At 29.8% G+C, this 18,744-nt stretch overlaps 1 long non-coding RNA gene across 1 annotated transcript; it reads left to right on the forward strand.

Annotated features, from left to right (window-relative positions):
* The first annotated feature begins 5,724 nt into the window (after window positions 1-5,724).
* Window positions 5,725-11,997, forward strand: LOC128296499 (uncharacterized). Its single transcript, XR_008287115.1, has 3 exons — window positions 5,725-5,882; window positions 10,926-11,013; window positions 11,771-11,997. It is a non-coding gene; the product is annotated as an uncharacterized LOC128296499 (long non-coding RNA).
* The last annotated feature ends 6,747 nt before the right edge of the window (window positions 11,998-18,744 follow it).

Below are 18,744 nucleotides of genomic sequence, written 5' to 3' on the forward strand. Positions count from 1 at the left end.
TTTTTATTATTTAATTGAATTTATTTTTATCTATAATTTTATATTTTACATAGTTTTTGCATGTATTAAAGATATTATGTTAATATCATATTCATTACAACGTCATTTTTAATTACATGACTACTAAGTGAGTATTTTTATTTAAAAATATGACATTCACAAAATTAACAAAAAAAATTAACGATGTCAACAATTAGACTTAATTTTAAATTTGAAAAGTAAAAGGACTAAATTCTTGAAAATAAAAGTACAAAGACTAAATTACAAATCTATGAAGTGTACATAGACTTATGACATATTTTATTTTTATACTACAAAACATTTATTAGTAATATATTTATAATTATAATAAATATTTATTATTAAAATATTATTATTGAATATTTTCAATAATATGTGAATAATATTATTTAAAATTATTATTTTAAAATTTATTATTAAAATAAAAATAAAATATTAAATAATTTATTAAAATAATACATTATATTTATTATATTAATAATTTATTATATGACTAAATATAAATAATTAAATATGTATGTTTAATAATATTGAAAAATATAATATTTTAAATATTTTAAAAATAAAAATAAAATTTATTATCAATATAATAATATTAAGCTTAATTTAAGTTAATTTTATATAAAAATAAAATTGTCTATAAATGAACTCTTTTCGAAAAATGACTTATGCTTTTCAAAATGGTAAGTCATTTTACAAGAAAAATGACTTATTTTACCTTGACTTGTAAGTCATGTTCCGTTGGCCAAACTATTTTTTGTGAAACAAACACAGAAAAATACAGAAAACATTTTCCGTAAAACTTTTTACATGTAAACAAACAGACCCTTATCCTTTTTTGGCTTTTTTACCTAAATAATACAAAAAATAAAATTAATAACTAAAATGGTATGCCCATAAGATTATTTACCAAAACGGTATGGTTTTACTGGTGCCGCATGTCAAATTAGCGACACTAGACTGAAATGTAATGATCTAAAGTATTCAGGGACATGTTACAATTTTTCCATTTAGAATGGTTCTTTGAAAAAAAAAGGGGGGAAGGTCTTAGCCTAACAGTGTGGTGGCACCAAACTTTAAATATGACTAATTGCCTTGTAAGCCTTCCTTATTTATTATTTTCTTTTTATTCTCCTTCAACTCACTATATTGTGTTTAAACAAGCCCTTAACCTATTTTGTAATTAAATAAGCCTAACTTATTGTTTTTACTCATAAAATCTCTTTATTTTAATATTAAAGTAAATATATTTATTTTGAATTTCAAGCTCTTATCTTAATTTTTGTTGATGCAATAAAATTAGATACACTTTAACTTCAACATAAAATCTAAAAAGTACTCAAAAATTTCAAAAGAGTAGTTAAGAATATAATGTATATAAGCACTCTCAAGAAATTTAAAAATTTTATTTTTTATTTAATAAATTATTCACATCAACATAAAATGTGAATTAGTTTATATTTTTTAAAATAGCTTTACTTTGGGTAAAATAGTGTAATGGCCTAACTTCAAGGTTATCGGAACAATGGTTTCGTAACCATAGATCCGATTTAAAGAGAAATTTATTTCAATATTTTTGCTTGAAAATTGATATGATAGGAAAATCGTATGAAAATATTGATAGAAAAATTTTATCGATTTAGTGATTAGTTAGAAAAAGAAATTATTGAAGAAATTGGGTAAAATAAGGTATCGGGACCTCTATCTCGTAAAACCGAGTCGAAAATAATTTTATAAATATTTATCAAATTTTATTAATGTGGTATTAAAATTTCGTTAGGAAATTTTAATGTTTGGGTAGTCAATTAAATGAAAAGGACTAAATTGTAATAGGTGTAAAAGTTGCTAGAGTGATTAAATAGCTTAAGAGTCTAATGAGAAAGGATTTAAAAGGCAATTAGACCCAAAAGTTATTTGGGCTGGACGGCAAGGGTATGAAATCAGCAGAAAAATTGATAAATTAAGGGTAAAATTGGAATATTGCAAAATTAACTAAATAAAACTAGGACAAAGTAGGAAATATCTAGATTTTTCTTCATTTCTCTTCAATTCCAGCAGCTAAAAACGCCATAAGAGGGTTCTCTAAACTGGTATTTCATAATTTTTGCACCAAGTGAGTTAATCCTTTCCTTTTTATTGTAATTTTTGTGTTTCTAAGACTTTTACAACTAGGTCCTACTATTAAATTCATTAGTTTTTGATTTCATGGATGAAATTGAAAGTCACCATGGTTGAGTGCTGTAAGTTTATGATGAAATAGAATGAAATTAAAGCTTTAATTTGTTTATGAGATGATTTTATTAGGCAATTTCAATGGAAATTGATTTTTAGGACCTAATTGTGAAAATGTTTGGAATTAAAATCTATTGCTGAAATTATGATTCCTAAAGGTTGTAAATTAGTTTAAGGTGATAGAATAAAATGTTAATTGAGAAAAATCAGCTCAATTGAGAGGCTAATTGAGTAGGGACGAAATTATCATTTATTAAAAGCTTAGGGGAAAAATGGTAATAAACAGCTTGCACTAAAACGGTTTGGACAGCAGCAGTAGACTAACTTTGAAAAATCACCAAAAATTGTAGGAATCGAATTAGAAGATGAACAAAATATGGAATTAAAGCTTATTGAGTCTAGTTTCTCATAGAAGAAATATTGTAAGCAATGGATTTGTAAATTTTGAGATATAATGAATTTTGTGAGACAATTTCAGAATGAATTCGGGTTCCCCCATTCTGACTTTGAAAAATTATAAAAAATTTAATAAAAATAATTAGGGACTTAAATTTATATGTATAGAATTATGAATGAGTTTATTTTTAATATAAACAAACGAGAACATCATTTGAATTCTGTAAAAAGAGATAATTTATTTTTAGTGAAGAAGGGTCAGAACTGTTAGACAACAGAACAAGGGTGACTTTGAAGAATAAACTCTACTGATTGGCTAAACCAAAAATTTTGAAAATTTTATGGTAAAAATATATATGAGTTTAGTTTCAGGTAAAATTAACGGATCTTAATTTGGAGTTCCGTAGCTCAAGTTATAAATAATTTAGTGACTATGACTCAAGTAGACAGCTTTGAATGAACTATAAATAATAGTTGAATTATAGAGAATGTTGCATATGAACATGAAATGTATTAAATTGAAAATTAAATTTATTTATTTAGATCCAGAAGATTCAAATACGAAGCTAGATCGAGGAAAGGAAAAAGTTCGGGATTAGTAGATTTTTACTGTTTACAAACAAGTATCAAGGTAAGTTCATGTAACTTGAATTATATTCTGAAATGCTTGAGATTGTATGTTATTGATGTGAATATGATTTGAGTGTTCATTGTATGAAAATTAATGAAACATTGATATATTTGATAAAATGGGAAGAAATCCGGTTGAATGAAAGGAAAATTCGATGGATCTCGAAAAGGAATTGACGGTAAAAGGATCTAACCGGATGAGTGATCCTATCCGATATAGCCCTCCGAAGAATATGTGTAAAATGGATTTAGCCGGACGGGTAATCCGAATTAGGGTCTGAATTTAGCCTGACTGGTAATTGGATCCAAGCTCATTAGAGTAATTGTCGTTGAGGATTTAGCTGGGATGGTAATCCCGACAATACTCTATGAGTTTATATTGTAGGATTTAGCTCGATGGTAATCCATTTGCAAGGTTGAGGTTCATGGAGTGTGCTCTCTGAAATGGAAATTTGCGCACATGAATATGAATTGACAGACCCGGAATTGTACACTAAAAGTGTACCTCTGAAAATCTATCGAAAATTCCAAGAAATTCAACGAGATAAATATGGAAAAATAACAAGAAAATGGAAATCATAGTATTGACGAGCTCATCAATCATAGTATATATTATTGGTACATGAAAATTATTGTACTAACTTGAATGTTGAGTTTGTGCATATTAGGGTAATAATGCATTGAATGGATATATGGATGTTTATTGTATTGTATTGAAAATATTAGGTAAGTATAATTCTTGTTACATGAGCTTACTAAGCATAAAGTGCTTACCCCGTTTCCTTTTTCCCTGTTTTGTAGTGTTAAGAGCTCGGAGGTCGGATTTGGTGGAGACACATCACTTTATCAACCTCGTGGATTTCGGTATATAAAGAAACTTTATTTTGGAAATCAATGGCATGTATAAGCTAACAAAGTAAATGTTAGCGTGAAATGAATGTAAAGTTAGCCATTAGTATGGTTAACAAACACAGTTATAGATATGTGATGACGTTATCTTATATAAATGCATGAATCTATCATGAAAATATGTTGAATTGATTTGGTTGATGTGGATTGGTCTCGATTTAATATTATAGGAAGGTTAGATATTTATAAAAGGGCTATATTGAATATAAAAAAAAAATTAATTCGTAAACTCCGGTAATGCCTCGTACCCTATTCCGACAATGAATACGGGTAGGGGTATTACATTTATTGGTATCAGAGCTACAGTTTAGCTGATTCTAGGACCGATGTAGCAACTACGGGATTAGCTATACATGCCATTTAAATTATTATTGATAGTGTGATATCTCCGACCATTTAAAATGTGTTTTCTTATAGTAATGTCATCCGATGAGGTCAATCTGAGGAAGCCGGGAGTCATGCTCCGACTTGAAGACAAAGAGAAGAAACTAGCGATAGAAGGCCCGAGAGAGAGGGTCGAGGGAGAAGGCAAAAACGACCTTCTTTCAAATGATGAATGAATGGTTTAATCAATACTTAAGAACTAACCTCAGAGTGCAGCAAGTTCAAGCTCCCCTCCCGCTCCTCCGCGGTTCCGAGATCCCACAAGGTGCAGTGTATTAAGTCATCGAAAAGGAAAGCTCCAGAGATAAAATTGAAAATATGGGGTAGAAGAATTTGAAAGCAGTTGGTGATGATTCGAACAGGCTAAATTCGGTTAGAAAACACTACTCGGGTTCGGAAGAATTATCTTGTACACCGAAGAATGTCCGAAATGTGCCGTCTCACCGCTAAAAGGTACTGACTTACCATTGGTAGAATACTAAAGCTTCAGTTGTTCAAAGAAGAAATTACATGGGAATTCTTTGGATCGAGTTCGAAAAAAATATATCACCAGAGGTTCCTTGACCGTAAAAGAAAAGAATTTCTTGAGTGAAACAGGCAATAGATCAAGATCTGAATATGAAAGAGAATTTGTTCGATTGAGTAAATATGCTCGAGAATGGGTACAGTGGAAGTGAAATGTGCAAACGATTCAAGAAGGGTTGAATGAAGACATTAAGTTACTGATCGGAATTCTTGAAATTCGAGAGTTTGCTACATTGGCAGAGAGAGCTTATAAAGCAGAAGAATTGAGCAAAGAAAAGAAACAGGCTGAGAGGGAAGCTCGAATTTTTAGTAAAAGACCGATGGGAAAATCCCAGTTTTCTGCTTCAAAGAAATTGAAGAAATATCAGGATCGTTCTACTTTAGCCATTGGGTATTCGGGCAAAGAGCGAGGTTCTCAACGCACTAATCCAAGGCCTTCTACTCTATCAGTGACCAGTGTTGGCAATGTTGGCACTCCTAAACCGAGATGCCAGTACTGTAATAAAGCTCATTTTGGTGAATGTCGATTAAAGAGCGGGGCTTGTTACCGATGTGGTTCTTTTGACCATTTCCTAAGAGATTGTCCGAGAAGGGGTGAAAAGAAGTGAGCAGATATCGGTCGAGTAATCCAGTTTCGAGAGGTAAACCACCTCGACCATCCGGTAATGTCAGTGGTAGTCGATGAGCTACAAAAGATACTGCAGGTAGGCTTGAGACACGAGCACCTACTAGGACATATGCCATTCGTGCCAGAGAAGATGCCTCAGCACCCGATGTTATTACTGGTACATTTTCTTTACTTGATACTGATATTACTGCATTGATTGATCCTGGTTCTACGCATTCATATATATGTGTTAAACTTACAATTATTAAAAATTTATCTGTTGAACCTACTGAATTTGTGGTTAAAGTCTCGAACCCCCTGGGCTAGTCTGTGTTGGTGGATAAAATTTGTAAAAATTGTCCACTAATGGTAAGAGGTTATTGTTCCCTGGTTGATTTGATGTTACTGCCATTTGATGAATTTGACATGATATTGGGCATGGATTGGTTAACCCAACATGATGCGGTAATAAATTGTAGACAAAAATATATTGTGCTAAAATGTCAGAATGGTGAGTTGCTCCGGGTTAAATCTGATCAGACAGAGGGGTTATCTGATATGATTTCGATAATAGCAGCACAGAGGTATGTCAAAAAAGGGTATGATGCTTACTTGGCTTATGTACTTGACACCAAAGTATCTAAGTCAAAAATACAGGCAGTTCTAGTGGTATGTGAATTTTCCGATATGTTTCCAGAGGAATTACCAGGATTGCCACCAGAAAGAGAAGTGGAATTTTCTATAGATTTGATTCCGGGAATTACTCCGATCTCCATAGCTCCATATCGTATGGCTCCTACAGAATTAAAAAAGTTAAAGACACAGTTGCAAGAGCTTGTTGATAGAGGTTTTATTCGACCGAGTCATTCACTTTGGAGTGCTCCGGTTCTGTTTGTGAAAAAGAAAGACGGGTCCTTGAGATTATGTATCGACTACCGGTAGCTTAATAAAGTAACCATAAAGAATAAGTACCCGTTACCCTGGATTGATGATTTATTTGATCAGCTGAAAGGTGCTACTATGTTTTCAAATATTGATCTTCGATCAGGTTATTATCAATTACGGATAAAAGAGTCAGATGTGCCAAAAACAGCCTTTAGAACCAAGTACGAGCATTATGAGTTTCTAGTTATGTCGTTTGGGCTAACTAATGCACCTGCAGTATTCATGGATTTGATGAACCGGATATTCAGACCGTACTTAGACAGATTTGTAGTAGTATTCATTGATGATATTTTGGTTTATTTTCGGGATGAAGAAGAACATACAAAACATTTGAGAATTGTGTTGCAAATTCTACGAGAGAAGCAGTTATATACTAAATTCAGTAAATGTGAATTTTGGCTTCGAGAAGTGGGTTTTCTTGGACACATTGTATCTGCCGAAGGCATCAGGGTAGATCCAAGTAAAATATCAACTATTGTTAATTGGAATCCACCGAAGAATGTATCTGAAATTAGAAGTTTCTTGGGTTTAGCTGGCTATTATCGGAGATTTGTACAGGGATTCTCTATGATAGCTTCTCCAATGACTTAATTATTGTAGAAAGATGTAAAGTTTGAATGGACTGATGAATGTCAACAAAGTTTCAACCGATTGAAAGACCTATTAATGAAAGCACCTGTATTAGTGCAGCCTGAACCGGGTAAGGAATTTATTATTTACAGTGATGCCTCATTAAATGGTTTAGGTTGTGTTTTGATGCAAGAAGGTAAAGTAATAGCCTATGCTTCAAGACAACTTAAACCACATGAAAGAAATTACCCAGTACATGATCTTGAATTAGCTGCTATTGTATTTGCGCTGAAGATATGGCGGCATTACTTGTACGGTGAGAAGTGTCATATTTATAATGATCATAAAAGCTTGAAATATTTGATGACACAGAAAGATTTGAATTTGAGACAGCGCAGGTGGCTTGAACTGATAAAGGACTATGATTTGATTATTGATTACCATCCGGGTAAGGCTAATGTTGTAGCTGATGCTTTGAGCTGGAAATCTCTGTTTGCTTTACGAGCTATGAATACCTTATCATTGACTGATGATGGTTCAATCCTAGTAGAATTAAGAGCTAAATTGATATTTTTACAGTAAATATGTGAAGCTCAGAAGAATGATGATAAGGTACAAGTTAAACGGGCACAGTGTGAGTCAGGTAATGATTCTGAATTTTAGATTGGTTCTGATGGTTGTTTATTATTCAGAGGTAGGGTATGTGTACCTCAGAATTCAGAGCTCATACAGAAGATTCAACGCGAGGCTCACAGCGGTATTATGTCTGTACATCCGGGGAGTAATAAAATGTATAATGATCTGAAAAAGATGTACTGGTGGTCGGGAATGAAACGTGATATCTCTGAGTTTGTATCAAGGTGTTTAATATGTCAACAAGTTAAAGCTGAACATCAGGTACCTTCGGGGTTACTTTAGCCAATCACTATACCGGAATGGAAATGGGAAAGAATCACTATGGATTTTGTATCGGGGTTACCTTTGTCTCCGAGGAAAAAAGATGTTATTTGGGTGATTGTTGATCGATTAACAAAATCAGCTCACTTTATTTCGGTACGTATGGATTATTCTTTAGATAAACTAGCTGAACTATACATATCTGAGATTGTCAGGTTACATGGAGTACCTGTCTCCATTATATCAGATAGAGATCCCCGATTTACGCCTCGTTTCGGGACAAATTGCAAGAAGCCTTGGGTACTCGGTTGTATTTCAAGATTGCATTTCATCCTCGACAGATGGTCAATCTGGCGTGTAATTCAAGTATTGGAAGATATGCTCGATGTTGTATTCTAGAGTTTGAAGGTAATTGGGAGAGGTATCTACCTTTGATTGAATTTGTTTACAATAATGATTATCGATCTAGTATTAAAATGGCTCCGTATGAAGCTTTGTATGGTAGAAAATGTAGAACACCGTTATATTGGATGAGCTTAGTGAAAGGAAGATACATGGGGTTGATTTGATCCGGGAAATAGAAGAAAAAGTAAAGGTTATTCGAGATAGTCTAAAAGCAGCTTCCGATCGTCAAAAATCATATGCCGACCTTAAGCGAAAAGAGATTGAATTTCAAGTAGGTGACAAGGTATTTCTGAAAGTGTCTCCTTGGAAGAAAGTTCTTCGATTCGGTCGAAAGGGTAAATTGAGTCCAAGATTTATCGGGCCCTATGAAATCATAGAAAGAATTGGACCGGTCGCTTATCGATTGGCATTACCACCGGAACTTGATAGAATCCATAATGTTTTTCATGTATCTATGTTACGACGATATCGATCAGATCCTTCACATGTTATTTCTCTGATAGAAGTAGAGATTCAACCGGATATGACTTACAGTGAAGAACCGGTCAAGATATTGGCAAGGGAGACAAAAGAGCTTAGAAAGAAAAAGATAAATTTGGTGAAAGTATTGTGGCAAAAGTATGGGATTGAGGAAGCAACATGGGAACCGGAGGAGGCAATGAGGAAACAATACCCAAACCTCTTTATTGGTAAGATTTTCGAGGACGAAAATCCTTAAAAAGGGGAGGAGAGTTGTAATGGCCTAAATTCAAGGTTATCGGAACAATGGTTTCGTAACCATAGATCCGATTTAAAGAGAAATTTATTTCAATATTTTTGCTTGAAAATTGATATGATAGGAAAATCGTATGAAAATATTGATAGGAAAATTTTATCGATTTAGTGATTAGTTAGAAAAAGAAATTATTGAAGAAATTGGGTAAAATAAGGTATCGGGACCTCTATCTCGTAAAACCAAGTCGAAAATAATTTTATAAATATTTATGAAATGTTATTAATGTGATATTAAAATTTCGCTAGGAAATTTTAATGTTTGGGTAATCAATTAAATGAAAAGGACTAAATTGTAATAGGTGTAAAAGTTGCTAGAGTGATTAAATAGCTTAAGAGTCTAATGAGAAAGGATTTAAAAGGCAATTAGACCCAAAAGTTATTTGGGCTGGACGGCAAGGGTATGAAAACAGCAGAAAAATTGATAAATTAAGGGTAAAATTGGAATATTGCAAAATTAACTAAATAAAACTAGGACTAAGTAGGAAATATCTAGATTTTTCTTCATTTCTCTTCAATTCCAGCAGCTAAAAACGCCATAGGAGGGTTCTCTAAGCTGGTATTTCATAATTTTGCACCAAGTGAGTTAATCCTTGCCTTTTCTTGTAATTTTGTGTTTCTAAGACTTTTACAACTAGGTCCTACTATTAAATTCATTAGTTTTTGATTTCATGGATGAAATTGAAAGTCACCATGGTTGAGTGCTGTAATTTTATGATGAAATAGAATGAAATTAAAGCTTTAATTTGTTTATGAGATGATTTTATTAGGCAATTTCAATGGAAATTGATTTTTAGGACCTAATTGTGAAAATGTTTGGAATTAAAATCTATTGCTGAAATTATGATTCCTAAAGGTTGTAAATTAGTTTAAGGTGATAGAATAAAATGTTAATTGAGAAAAATCAGCTCAATTGAGAGGCTAATTGAGTAGGGACGAAATTATCATTTATTAAAAGCTTAGGGAAAAATGGTAATAAACGACTTGCACTAAAACGGTTTGGACAGCAGCAGTAGACTAACTTTGAAAAATCACCAAAATTGTAGGAATCGAATTAGAAGATGAACAAAATATGGAATTAAAGCTTATTGAGTCTAGTTTCTCATAGAAGAAATATTGTAAGCAATGGATTTGTAAATTTTGAGATATAATGAATTTTGTGAGACAATTTCAGAATGAATTCGGGTTCCCCCGTTCTGACTTTGAAAAATTATAAAAATTTAATAAAAATAATTAGGGACTTAAATTTATATGTATAGAATTATGAATGAGTCTATTTTTAATATAAACAAACGAGAACATCATTTGAATTCTGTATAAAGAGATATTTATTTTTAGTGAAGAAGGGTCAGAACTGTTAGACAACAAAACAGGGGTGACTTTGAAGAATAAACTGTACTGATTGGCTAAACCAAAAATTCTGAAAATTTTATGGTAAAAATATATATGAGTTTAGTTTCAGGTAAAATTAACGAATCTTAATTTGGAGTTCCGTAGCTCAAGTTATAAATAATTTAGTGACTATGACTCAAGTAGACAGCTTTGAATGAACTATAAATAATAGTTGAATTATAGAGAATGTTGCATATGAACATGAAATGTATTAAATTGAAAATTAAATTTATTTATTTAGATCCAGAAGATTCAAATACGAAGCTAGATCGAGGAAAGGAAAAAGTTCGGGATTAGTAGATTTTTACTGTTTACAAACAAGTATCAAGGTAAGTTCGTGTAACTTGAATTATATTCTGAAATGCTTGAGATTGTATGTTATTGATGTGAATATGATTTGAGTGTTCATTGTATGAAAGTTAATGAAACATTGATATATTTGATAAAATGGGAAGAAATCCCGGTTGAATGAAAGGAAAATTCGATGGATCTCTGAAAAGGAATTGACGGTAAAAAGGATCTAACCCGGACGGGTCATCCTATCTGATATAGCCCTCCGAAGAATATGTGTAAAATGGATTTAGCCGGACGGGTAATCCGAATTAGGGTCTGAATTTAGCCTGGACTGGTAATTGATTCAAGCTCATTAGAGTAATTGTCGTTGCGTGGGATTTAGCTCGACTGGTAATCCATTGCAAGGTTGAGGTTCGAGGGAGTGTGCTCTCTGAAATGGAAATGTGTGCACATGAATATGAATTGACGGACCCGGAATTGTACACTAAAAGTGTACCTATGAAAATCTATCGAAAATTCCAAGAAATTCAACGGGATAAATATGGAAAAATAACAAGGAAATGAAAATCATGGTATTGACGAGCTCATCAATCATAGTATATATTATTGGTACATGGAAATTATTGTACTAACTTGAATGTTGAGTTTGTGCATATTAGGGTAATAATGCATTGAATGGATATATGGATGTTTATTGTATTGTATTGAAAATATTAGGTAAGTATAATTCTTGTTACATGAGCTTACTAAGCACAAAGTGCTTACCCCATTTCCTTTTTCCCTGTTTTGTAGTGTTAAGAGCTCGGAGGTCGGATTTGGTCGGAGACACATCACACTGTCAACCTCAGGATTTCGATATATAAAGAAACTTTATTTTGGAAATCAATGGCATGTATAAGCTAACAAAGTAAATGTTAACGTGAAATGAATGTAAAGTTAGCCATTAGTATGGTTAACAAACCTGGTTATAGATATGTGATGACGTTATCTTATATAAATGCATGAATCTATCATGAAAATATGTTGAATTGATTTGGTTGATGTGGATTGGTCTCGATTTAATATTACAGGGAAGGTTAGATATTTATAAAAGGGCTATATTGAATATAAAAAAAATTTAATTCGTAAACTCCGGTAATGCCTCGTACCCTATTCCGACAATGAATACGGGTAGGGGTATTACAAATAGATTTACTTTAATATTAAAATAAAGGGCTTTTATGAGTAAAAACCATAAGTTAAGGGTTTATTTAACTACAAAATTAGGTTAATGGCTTGTTTAAACACAATATAGTGAGTTGGAGGGAAATAAAAAGAAAATAATAAATAAGGAGGGCTTATAAGGCAATTAGCCATATTTAAAGTTTGGTGCCACCACATTGTCAGGCGGCACCCTTTTCCTTTTTTTAGCAGCCATTCTAAATAAAAAAAATGCATAACAAGTCCCTGAATATTTTAGATCATTACATTTCAGTTCGGTGCTGCCAATTTGACAAGTGGCACTAGTAAAACGATACCATTTTGAAAAATAATCTTATGGGCATACCATTTAAGTTATTGGTTTTAATTTTTATATTATTTAGATAAAAAAAGCCTCCCTTTTTCGTATGAGATGTGCAAACATCATTTTTTGAAATATAATTGTTGAATTGTGCTCCAATGTGGGACTATTTTATTAACAAATGCTCATTTCTAACTTTATTTACGGAAACAGGCCACTTAAAATTTTATTTATCAGAATGGGCTGAAAAAAATCAAAACGCGTCTACGTGGAAGCGTTTTAAGGAGAAATTTCAGAAAAGCGCACTAACGGGGATGCGCTTTACCCCGTGTCAGCTAAGAACGCTCTGACATGGGCGCGCTTTTGCCCGTTCTCGGACTAAATTGTCAAACATCATTTTTGGAAATATAATTTGGGTGAGCCAAATTTGGTTTTTATAAAGGCTTATTCTTGTAAATTTTCAAAAAAATTGTCTATTTTTTATAATATTTTTAAAAAATGATCTTTTTTTGAAATTTTAGTCCAAGCATGAGCAAAAGCACGCCCACGTTAGTGCGTTTTTGCTGACACAGGGTAAAGCGCGTTCCCGTCAGCGCATCCCCGTCAGCAGGCTTTTTTGAAATTTCCCCTTAAAACGTTTCCACATGGCATGTTTTTGAGTTTTTTAGCCTATTCCGATAAATAAAGTTTTAAGTGGCCCATTTCCATAAATAAAATTGGAAATGGGCATTTTTTTTAATAAATAGTCCCAATGTGGTTCTACAAATTTTTAAAATTATTTAATTAACCCTTGTTTTTCTACATTAATTGAGAAAATAGATATTAAACAATTAGTTTGGCAAAATAAAATAAAATCTTTCGAAAATTCAAAAATTCAAAAATTAATATATTATCTAAAAATGTAAAGAGACACTTAGAATTGGAAAACCATTTGTTTAGTAATTTATCAATTCCTTATTTCCCCCACCTTACTCTTTCTTTAATCTTAATGCTCAACTGTTTTCAACCTTTAGATTAGTGGATTAATAAGAACTAAAATCTTATCTCTAATCCTTCTCTCATTTTCCTGCCTCCACCTCACATACACAAAACAAATATTGTTAGAGAATATAAGGGTGTGCTCAGTTGGTTAAATATTATATTTCACAACATTTCAGTTAATATTCCTAACTAGCGTAATGATACTATAATACAAGGTATTATTTTTATTATTTTAATCATTTTAGCCTCTCAATTAAAATTTTAGATTAATTAAAAATAAAAATATTTTTTCTCAAATGTGTAACTATAAATATCATATTTTAAAATTATAATTATTATATTTACTCTAATACTTTATTCTTTATTTATTAATATATTAATTATGATTATAATTATGGCAGGTAATGGCATAATTTTTCATAAATTATTATAATTATAATTTATAAATTTATTACAACATCTTATATTTACTCTTTTTTTTATAAATATATATTATATATTTTTAATTTTAAAATAATATATAAAGTCGGTGTTTTATAAGGAAATTAAAAATATATAAAATTACCAAAAAGTGAGCCCATAATGACTCTAGATGAATGAATGTCCAAGTTCATTTTAATTTCAACAACTATTTATCTAAGTTTATTTTGAACAAAAATAAATTTTATAAATAAGTTTTACAAATTTATATATTTTAAATTTTTATTAAGGATTACCCGTGTTATGATATGAGACTGTTACATGTTATTTTTCGATTGATTTCTAATATTACATAATAAAATTTTAACGGCTTTACTATAAAAGCACGAAATTGTAATGAAATCCAAGTTAAAGTACGAGTTAAATCCATAAAAAAAGTTCAAATATTAATTAAGTACAAGTACACATATTCAAAAGCCAAAGTATATATTAAACCATTTTCTAGTAGTGAAATATACCATCAAAGAATTGGATGGAGAGTCGATATAAGCAATGAAAAAAGCTAGGTAGAGATTACCTATATGGCACCTCTACTTAACTCTGCCCCAAATAACCCTCTTTAGATCTATCTCATGGTAGAACTTAAACAAACTCCTCTTCTCCCCAATATTTGTAATGGATATTCCTTCCATCGAGCGTCATAGATTTGTCACGGTGCTTCTCATGGATGGAAATTGGACAACACTATCTGTCAAAACTCTCCCTACCAAACACAGCCTATGCTTCTCCTCACTCCCATCTTCGTTCCGTTATCCTTCTAAAATCTCCTCTTAATTATTTGAGATGTTGAGATTTGCCAGTTCTTCTTCCATTATCTATGTAATCTTCAATCCAAATTCAAAACTTACAAAACTTGATTAAATTAACAGTCCTCGGCAACGACGCAAAAAACTTGATTCGCGACTGAATGTGCAAGTAAGCACAATTATTATCAAGTAATAAATAAGTAAAAAGAGTATCGTCTCCACAGAGACTGTGTTTAAACCAACATCTCAAAATTTACATAAAAATAATCATCTAAATAAAAAACTATAGCGTGTGAAAAATAATAATAATACAAATATATAATATTTTAAATACTCAAATATTATAAAAAAAAGAAAAAATTAGGTTATAAATTTGAATGTTAATGTACTATAAGTGTTATGGTGGAATTCTTAAATCAATTAATAAGAATACAACAGTAATTAACAAAAAGAAGAGGGAGTGTAGGACGAAACATGTTAATGTACTATAAGTGTTATGGTGGAATTCTTAAATCAATTAATAAGAATACAACAGTAATTAACAAAAAGAAGAGGGAGTGTAGGACGAAACATGTCCTACTCAATTTCATTACTGTATATTTGGTATACAATTTACTTTAAATTTTACATTTTAAAATTAAACATATTTATTTTTAAAATATTTAATTAATTATGCAATTATTTTTCTTTTGAATTTTATGTCGAATGTATAACATTATGTATTTAAAATTGTAAGGGTTATGTTTGTATGCTACTTTATATAAAAATATTAATATAAAATAGGTTTAATACATAGTTAGGTACTTGAAGTTGATGTACTTATATTTGACAATTGTTAATTATACATAAATATAACAGTGTTAACTTTTTAGTGCTTAATTGTGTTGTAGAGTTAATTTGATGAAAATTCATAATTAGTTAATTAAATTAGCAATTAACTTTCATCAAATCAATTCTAAAACTGAATTAAATAAGATCGATCGAACTGTATTTTAAAAATTAAACAAATTGAAATAAACACTAAATTTATTCTATTAACAAAGTCATAAAAATTTTAAAATTAATAATATTACAAATTAATTTTCATCAAATCAACCATAAAGCTAAAATTAAACACTAGAAATTTAATATTGTTACTTTTAAGTACCAAGATATATAACTTTTGTCAAATACATGTACCAAAATTAACCAAAAATAACATTAAATACCGCATTAGAAAAAATAGTCAAACTCAGATACCAAATGATATACTAAGCCTATAAAACATATTCAAAATTAAAGTTCATAAACAAATTATATTAATTGATTAAATAATATCTAAAATTTATATTTAATCTATTATAACATTAATGAATATGGATAAATTTAATTTAATTTTCATTTTTCAACCTCAAAGTATTCATTTTAACACTTAAATTTAAGAAAACAAAATTTTTTTATAATCATTTTGAAAATCACCTTTTCAACCTCAATAATAATAATGCATTTTAGCCCAAGCTTTACTTATTCAATGAATGAGTTTATTTATATGTATAATAAAAATTTAGTTATTATTTTATTTATATCTGAACTAAATTATTCGAATAACATAACTCTCACAAACGTTTTGAAGAAAAGTAGCATGATTTTTTTTAGGAAAATGTTATGTTATGGAGAAATATAATTTGTACCATAAGTTATTTGCTAAGTGATACTTTTTTTTTTTGAGAAAAATAACATATTGTGTCTATATAATACTCAATAATGTTATTTTGCTATTTCATTATTTATGACAACTTGTATTTTCAGTGGTGGATTTAAGGAATTAAATTGTATATTTTTATAATAGTAAAATGTAATTTTATTATTTTAATAGTTTATATCTTTAAAATTTTAAAAGATTAAATCAAATTTTTATTATTTTAGGGATCAAAATGTAATTTTACTATTACTAATTTAAAATTTAAAATTATAAAATTATAAAAGTTTAAATAGAAAATTTTTAATTTTAAGGGTCAGGTTCTGTTAGTTTTTTATTTCGCAACTACGTATTTTAAAGGAAAAAATAAAAAAATGTAGTTGAAGCCTATAGTCTAAATTTTTTCTCTCTCGCAACACAAACTTTGTATTACTTGATAGAATTAGTAATTTTGAAAAATAAGCACATATACATTTCAACATGCAATGGGAGAGATGACTAACTTTTTAAGGAAAAAAAAAACTCTTAATTCTCTATAGATTTTGTATTGAATATAAGTGCTAAGGAGGATCCCTAGCATAACGAGAATTCAACCAGAGCTTTCGTTGCAAAATAAGAAGCCTAAATCTTCCAAAATTACTACAAACAACAATATGAAACTGCCCAAACTCCATAAATTTTGGAGCAAGTGTTTATAGATTAAATTCAACCTAAGTATAATATTAATATATTTTGTATTTGTTTAAGCTTAGTTCTACAAACATGTGATTTTATTTAAATCCACTCATATTAACCCAAACTCATTTTAGATCTATTCATATTATTTATTTTAATTTTTAAATATTTATATTATATTATTTTAATTTTTAACAATTTTATATATTTAATATAAGTTTTATTTTTTAAGGTGTTATAAAGTAAATAAAATATAAAAATAATCTAATATAAAATATTATAAACTAAAAACAAGTCGAAACTTAAATATTCAAACTTCATCTCATCATATATTTTAAATAAGTATAAATTCTTTATCCAAATTCTCTTTTAGTAGCTTTACTTATGAACAGTTCATCTAATTCACAATAGTTGCTTCATTCATAAGTGACGCGAAATTTCAAACTCAACCCAACGAAACACTTATAAATGATGGGTGCATTTGGATGTAAATTGTAGATTAAATTTCTTCTACCACAGTTTTTGGAATCGGACCCAGAAATAATTGGTAGATCGATCTAATAATAGATAATAAAAAAAAAAAAAGTTGATTGAGTCGCCATCTGATCAAAACTGCAATTGAACAGGATGGAAATCGGTTTTTGCATTTTAACATAAAGGAAATAAATAAAAAAAACAAAAAACAAAAACCAAAAACCAAAAGGCTTTAATGGTGACACTGCCGTCCGGCTCTTTCCACTGTCGTATGTTGCTTTCTTGTACCTGCTGACCAACGACCATTTCAATCTGCAACCGACTATCGCCTTCTAACGAACCCAAGGAGACTTTTAGAAATGAAAAAAAAAAGAGAGAAAACTGAAAAAATCTAAGCGGCAAGGAAATTAGGGAAAATAAAAAATGATAATGAGCGGAAGGAATTAGGTTTTGTTATTTTATTTTTGGATTTGACTTAGTACTTATTTATAAACAAACACTAAGTTTTAAAATAAAACTGTAACGAAATAAAATAAAATTTAAATATTACATGATTTAGTTGAATAGAATAATAACATTGAATAAATTAAGAATAGCTTCTAAATGATAACTTTACCCTTAAAATAAAAAGCATTTTATTTATATTATTAATATAAATAAAAGTATTTAAATGAAATATATTTTAAATTAAATTAAATAATTGCTAATAAAATATATTAATCACCGTTCAGGATGAATAGGCTAGAATTACTGTTCATTTCTCCATAAAACCACCGTTTCTTGAAGTTTTTTTCTAAATTCTTCCAGAATAATTGTTCATCATTTATATTATGATTAAAGTTTTCCTTTAAGTTTTCATTTCTACATTATTTGATTCTATATAATTCCAAAATTTTCAGATCTACATTTCTTGAAGCTTTTCATGCTTTGTGTGTTTTGGATGGAAGTTTTGAATTTGATTCTACAATTCTATTCCTCATCCCGCATTAATATGTATTATGTGATTTTAGTTGTTTTGAGTTAAACTTCGATTTTATATATAAAAATAAAAATAAAAATAAAATAAAAATAAAAATAAAAATAAAAATAAAAATAAAAATGGAGAACCTTAAATTAGGCCTTTTTAGGAACTTAAAAGCAAGCCGAAACAACAACCCATGGCCCTGGGAGAAACACAAAAACTTCTACTGCAGGACATTGTTGAAGAACATGTTTTATAAATTAGGTTGGA

This window comes from Gossypium arboreum, chromosome 1 (assembly GCF_025698485.1).
Source record: "Gossypium arboreum isolate Shixiya-1 chromosome 1, ASM2569848v2, whole genome shotgun sequence".
Taxonomy (NCBI): Eukaryota; Viridiplantae; Streptophyta; class Magnoliopsida; order Malvales; family Malvaceae; genus Gossypium; species Gossypium arboreum.